The following is a 7,127-nucleotide window of genomic DNA, read 5'->3' as shown; positions in this document are numbered from 1 at the left end:
TGAGTAGTTTCATGACGTATGATATTAGAGTTCTACACTGTCAGCTCGTAGAAAATATAAAGGTCAGAAAAATTCATATTTTAATCCTCAGGCACTGGTTCTGAGTTGAAACACCAAATATATTCATGAATAAATATACACAAATCCCAGTGAGTAGTTTCATGACGTATATTAGAGTTCTACACTGTCAGCTCATGGGATTCCACCAATATGTGGCAAATATCTTGAGGCAGAGGAAGAAGATAAACCAACAGGATATAAAAAGTTCCTGAAGACTACCCTGAACCATCAGCATTATTTGCACTTTTCACTCTCAAGGGAAATAACAGCCATCTTTTACAAACAGCAATAAAATTTTAGGTCAGAAGAGAACATTAGCAGTGATTTAGTCTGAATTAGTTTGCTAGGGCTGCCATAACAAAATACCACAGGCTAGGTTGCTTAAGCAACAGAAATTTAATCTCTCACTGTTCTGGAGGCTAAATGTCCAACGTGTTGGCAGGTTTGGGGTCAAGATGGTGGAATAGGTATATCCTGTACTCACCTCATCCCATGACCACATCAAAATTACAACTAAACTAAAAAAAAAAAAAATTACAACTGAAGTACAGAACAATCATCATTAAGAACCACCTGAAATCTAGCTGAATAGAAATTCTATGACTAAGGATGTACAGAAGAAACCATGTGTAGATTGGTAGGAGAACAGAGATGAGGAACCAGCTGTGTTGGTTAAAAATTGGGAGGAATATCTCAGCTTCACAGGTAGAACCTGAGGAGTGAGGAGTCTCAGCCCCACACCAGACTCCCCAGCCCAGGGTTCCAGTGAAAGGAAGAGAATTCTCCATAACTTCCACTGTGAAAACAAGTGAGAACTGTAGCTGAGTGAGACAGAGGGCTGCTTGGAGTTTCAGATGTTCCTCTTTTTTAAATTAATTTATTTTTTAATTTAAATTCTTTATTGTTTAAAGTATTACATGAGTCTCCTTTTTCCCCCATTGACCTCTCCCTAGCCACTCCCACCCCCCAGCACATGCTCTCTCCCCGCCCCCGCCCCACTACTGTCCGAGTCCATTGGTTATGGTCATATGCATGCATACAAATCCTTTGGTTGATCTCTTTCCCCCCCGACCCCCACCTACCCTCATAGGTTGGACAGTCTGTTTGATGCTTCTATGTCTCTGGTTCTATTTTTGTTCATAAGTTTATGTTGTTCATTATATTCCACAAATGAGTGAGATCATGTGATATTTATCTTTCTCTGACCGGCTTATTTTGCTTAGCATAATGCTCTCCAGTTCCATCCATGCTGTGGTACATCTACATAATGAAATACGATCTGCTGTAAAAAAGAAGGAATTCTTATGATTTGAAACAAATGTTCCTCTTAAAGAGCCTGCACATGAGCTTACTCACTGCCAGACTCACTAGCTCTGAGTTCCAATGCTGGGGCAGGAGCTTGAAAGGCAGCAGGGACATAAGGGGAGGAACAGGATTGTCTGGCTTCAGGGAAAAGGCTGGAGGGATAGCTTTCTCCCAGACAGAAGTGCTGGCAAAGCACATTGTTCCTTTGCTGAGCTGTCCCCCTGCAGGTGCATGTGGGCACCATATCTGAGTCTCCACCAACCTGGTTAACACATTGCCCTGCCCTGGTGATACACTGAGACCCCCCCACTCCAAGCTCTTCCAGTGCCTTTTCCCTGAAAATGGCCTGTCTTGGCCCATGGTGTGAACTTTCCTTAAATCTCTCAAAGGTTCACAAGCCCCCAAAAAGCGGCATCTGGCCTAAACATGCCCTGTTCCTCTTGCTCAGCAGCCCTAAGTCCAGCACTAGCGTCAGCAAGCCTCCTTTTGCAGCTTAGCCTCTCCCAGGTACCTCCAGCCCAGCATAAGTGATCATCTGCAGATTACTTTGTTGTAGCTCATACAGGTAGCCCTGGGCAAGGCACAGGGAGCAGATGACCTTGGCCTGCCTGCACCTTCCAAGAGGCCCCAGAACCAACACACCCGGTAGCCATCTTTAGAGCACCATTCCACCCAACCACCTCCACAAATAACACACTCAAGGGGAAGACTTGGCAGGCACCAGATGAGATTTCAGACACTCCTAGATTTTTTTTATTCTTATATCTTTTCTAATATGTTCTGACAATTTATTTTGATTAATACATTACCATGTCTTATCCTATATTTCATTTTGCAAAAAAATGAATATTTTTCAAAGTTATTAAATAGTTTGTTTCATAAATGATTTGAGTTTCACATGAGGAAGATGATGTGAATCTTGACACCTTTTTCCAGTATAGGTACAAGATTTCCACTTGTACCTACAATCTTTAGACATACTTTGACCCAGTTCTCCTGCAATATGTATCTGACAAACAATTGGTGTTAAGGCACTGGGACTAGGAACACAGCAAAAGTGACTGCTGGATAAAACCCATCTCCGTGGCCTCATTAACATTGTACTCTAACTTCAAAATATGCTCAGCTGTGATTTCTAGAACAATTTGTGTGCACTGAGGAAATCTGTGTAAGTTCGATTATTCTCAGCTGACCAGGGAGAGCAGGAAGATTCAAAATTACATTTAGTCTGAACAAATAATTCTTTACACTAATCAGAAACCTAGACAAGTACAAGTCACATGTTAGATGCAGGACAATATTTAAATGATAAGGCATGTCAGTGGTTAATAGTTTGGACTGTTTAGAAGAACCATTCGACAAGCATCAGCATAATCCCACATGCATTGTTAGATTGTGTCTCAAGCCCTTTTCAGATGTGTTTTCAAGACCTGATGATATTTCAAAAAAAATTGGCTATAAATTAGAGGCAGTAAAATTAGCAATCTTTATAAATGAAATCTTATTACTATCTAATGCTTTTACAATAAAACTAGAGGCCCAGTGCATGGGGGGGTTGGGGTGGTGGTCCCTCAGCCTGGGCTTCACCCTCTTCCAGTCCAGGACCCCTCGAGGGCCTCAGCCTGGGCTTCACCCTCTTCCAGTCCAGGACCCCTCAAGGGATGTCTGCCTGCCGGCTTAGACCCGATCCCCGGCAGGTGGACATCCCTCTCGCAGTCCAGGACTCTCAAAGTCTGGGACCTCTCGCTCCTTACTGCCCGCCTTCAATGGAAGCGGGAGAAGCTCCCACCATCGCCGCTACGCTCGTCAGACGTTAGCCCAGCTTCTGACTGAGTGGCTCTCGCCCTGTGGGAGCACACTTACCACAAGAGGGCAGCTCCTGCATTGAGCATATGCCCCCTGGTGGTCAGTGTGCATCATAGCAACCAGTCATTCCGCTGTTTGGTTGATTTGCATATTATGCTTTTATTATATAGGAATTGCCTAAATCACTTAATACATTTTCTCAGTGTTCCTATAAATTCAATAAACACTATGATTGCATTTTTCTCATAGAAAAAGTAATGTAAATTCATAAAGTAAGCAAAGAAATGAAAACCACCCAAATTTTTCAATGATTTCAAATCAAGTGATGATCATTCTTACTCAATAACTCTCAAATGATTTCACTTCATGATTTAATCCATGCAACTTAAATCAGCCTCTGCACCTGTTTACACATGTACATTTACACACGAAACAAACAAGAGGGAAAATTCAAATTCTAGAAGGTTACACACATGTACACACATGTACACATGCACACACATGCACACACATGTACACACACATACAACACCTCTCTATGAACTAGAACTGATAATGAGAGACTTAGTAAAGAAGTCATGAGGAAAGGAAGAAACTGTTAAGAAGAAAAAGCTGTCAGGCAATTTTAGGAAAGTACTTAGGTCCCACTAAGAATTAATCAAATTACCATTACCTAACCCCACATAAAGGAATGCATATTTGCGACTGTGTTTACAAGAAAGGATTCATACATTACATATAGTTTTATTTTACGAGTATATCCCAATCTTTTAATGTCAAGAAATGGTTTTTACGATGTTATTTTTAATTTTTCATTTGTATTCTATCAGTGGTTCTCAACCTTCTGGCCCTTTAAATACAGTTCCTCATGTTAAGACCCCAACCATAAAATTATTTTCATTGCTACTTCATAACTGTAATTTTGCTACTGTTATGAATCATAATGTAAATATCTGATATGCAGGATTGTCTTAGGCGACCCCTGTGAAAGGGTCGTTCAACCGCCAAAGGGGTCTCGACCCACAGGTTGAGAACCGCTGTATTAGATTGATATGGCATGATTAAACCATTAATCCTCCATTGCTGGATATACCTATTTTAAAGTAGTCTAGTGGTCATTTGCCCCCTTTTTATTTTCAGTCTTTCCAGCTTCATTTCCTCTCTGCATTAGCACCCTAACTTCCAACTAGGAAAGTCACTCTTTTACATTATTTTAAGTCTTGGGGGAGAAATTTTCTGGGAGATTGCCTTCTATTACAGAAGCCAAAGGGAAAAAAATGCTCTCGCTTGGTTCAACCTCCAGGTGTTATCACTGAACCTAAATTTGGCCAGTTGGAGGCCCTCTCCTTCGACTTAGAAACTGGAGCTTTGAATTACAGCCAAACCTTGGTTCTCAAACGTCTCCCATCTCAATTCGCCTCTCAGCTCTACAACCCTTTCATGCTGATACCTGTATGTTGAACATACTTGTATGTGTCTCTAGGGCAACAAAGGAGAGAATGCAAGGAGAATGAGTCAGTTTACCACTAAATCTCACATTGATAACATCCAGGAAAGTGAGCTATGAATATTTTCATTTTTGTTTTTGTTGTTGTTTATTAGTACTAAATGTTCATTTTTTACTATACATTTTATTTTATTTTATTAAATTTTCATTAATATTTCATGTTCTTTTTGTTTTTAAAGTGTTTAATTCCAGATAATGTATATAAGAAAGGTTAAAATTGGGAATCATTTGGGGGTCTGGAACACATTAATTCAATTTACATTACTTCTTATAGGAAATGATTCCATTTTCGAACAGCCATCCGGAATGAATTAATTTTGAAAACCAAGGTTCCACGTAATAACAAAAGAAAAATGTTATAGGTCACTCGTCCAAACAGGTAATGTCTGCTAGAGTTATGAGGGCATCCAAACCAGATCTGCTAGCTACCAGACAACTTTCCTTTTTTCCTCCTCCTTCTTGATAACTTGATCCTCATTAAATCAGCTTCCCATTCTTCCAAAGGAAGTTTGTAGTAAACTTTTATGGGAGTCTGATTCTGTAGCATTAACTAAGAATTTCAATTTTATAAAAGTCTCTAATGAAAACCTTATAGATATATTTTTGCACTTACCCATTATTAGTTCTTTAAATCTTAGAAGTGCCAGGCCAAAAAGTATGCAAAATTTTAATTTAAAAAAATATATAGTGTCAAACTGCCTTCTAAAAATACTGCATAGAGGTTAAGAGTATTAGCCAACCTCTTACTGTTAACCTAATGAAACTCATCTCTGAGCCTCAGTTTATTCATTTTGGTATGAGATTAATCAAAACACCAGTTAGGGCTATGGTGAGGAAAAATGAGATAATAACTGCAAAGTTTAGCACATAATTAGCTATCAATAAACACTGGATTTTTATTAGAGAGAGTGTACAGATTACACAACCACTGGCAATGTCCAGAGTCACTCATTCACTCCTCTGTTTACTTCAACTGTCCCTAAGCCCCCTTCATCTACTCCTGTATGGTCTATGATTTATATTCCTGGCACGGGTATTTTGCATAATTCTGCATTTAATTTTGGCCCTATCTTTTACACAGTAACAGATTATACAAAAAGGAGACTAAATTTAGAAACCCCTCAATATAGATCATCAGATTTTTTTTCCTAAAATTTTAAGAAGTTTGATATGTTTAGGAAACATTGCCACATTGTCATAGTTATTATTTAACTTTTAATTAAATTTAAAGAAAACAACTTTGTCAAACTCCTTTACCATTACTTTACAATTTACCATATTTTTTAATTACATATGCGAAGTGTTATCACAATCTTTCCAGTTGCTGAGGGCTTCAAAATATCTTAATCCAGCCCTCATTCTAAAATATGGAGCAAGATAAACTCAGAGAAAAAAGGTAGAAGCCAGGCACTAGAAAATAATTTTGGATACAGCATTTTAAGGAAAATAAAAGGCAGAGCCATCATTAACACTATAAAAGAAGTAAGGATTTGCAAGAAGAAAAAAAATTTAAATGTAAAAATTGAAGAGAATTTAGTTAGATATAAAATAGAGTTAATGCTAGACAAGCTTCCAGAATCTCAGCTACATTGTATAACAGAGACACCTGCTGGTTATTATATATTTCACTGTTCAAACCCCCAAAATATATTTGTTCACTCTATATTCTTTGCCCACCCCCAATAGTCTCTATACCATTAAAAATTCACAGCATGAATGTGATGAGAGATTCATCTAAAAAATATTATTAAATCAACGGAATGTATTTTTCACTTTGAATCTGGGGGAAAATCTGTGCTAGCCAGACAACTTTGCTAATATCATTTTATTATAATTACATTAAGCGTATTTTGTGTAATGTAATATGATACTAAAAGTTAAAGTATATCATACAACTCTCCTTTACCGAAAAAATAACTAGTTTTGCTTTTGGGAAGTACATAATAATAGTATGTATGACAAAGATAAAAAAATTCTCTAAAACAATTATGTCTAAGACACCAGATTAGGATTTTATCTTAGAAAAGAAATGTAAGCCCGGCCAGTGTGGGTCAGTGGTTCAAGGTTTACCCATGTACCAGGAGGTCATGGTTTGATTCTTGATCAAGGTACATGCCGGGTTGCGGGCTCAATCCATAGTAGGGGGTGTGCAGGAGGCAGCCAATCAATGATTATTTCTCATCATTGATGTTTCTATCTCTCTCTCCCTCTCCCTTCCTCTCTGAAATCAATAAAAACATATAATTAAAAAAAAAAAGAAAAGAAATGTAAGTCATGATTGTGAAGAAACACTAAAAGTTTATACAAGGTGGGGCAAAAGTAGGTTTACAATTGTTAGTATGCAAAACAGTTTATTCTTGTACTATTATTTATTAATTATTATATTACTAGAGGCCCGGTGCACAAAAATTTGTGCACTTGGGGGGGTGGTCCCTCAGCCCGGCCTGTG

The sequence above is a fragment of the Myotis brandtii genome, unplaced genomic scaffold (assembly GCF_000412655.1).
Source record: "Myotis brandtii unplaced genomic scaffold, ASM41265v1 scaffold179, whole genome shotgun sequence".
NCBI classification, from domain to species: domain Eukaryota; kingdom Metazoa; phylum Chordata; class Mammalia; order Chiroptera; family Vespertilionidae; genus Myotis; species Myotis brandtii.
The sequence above is the reverse complement of the archived record's forward strand: the minus strand, read 5'-3'. Positions refer to the sequence as shown.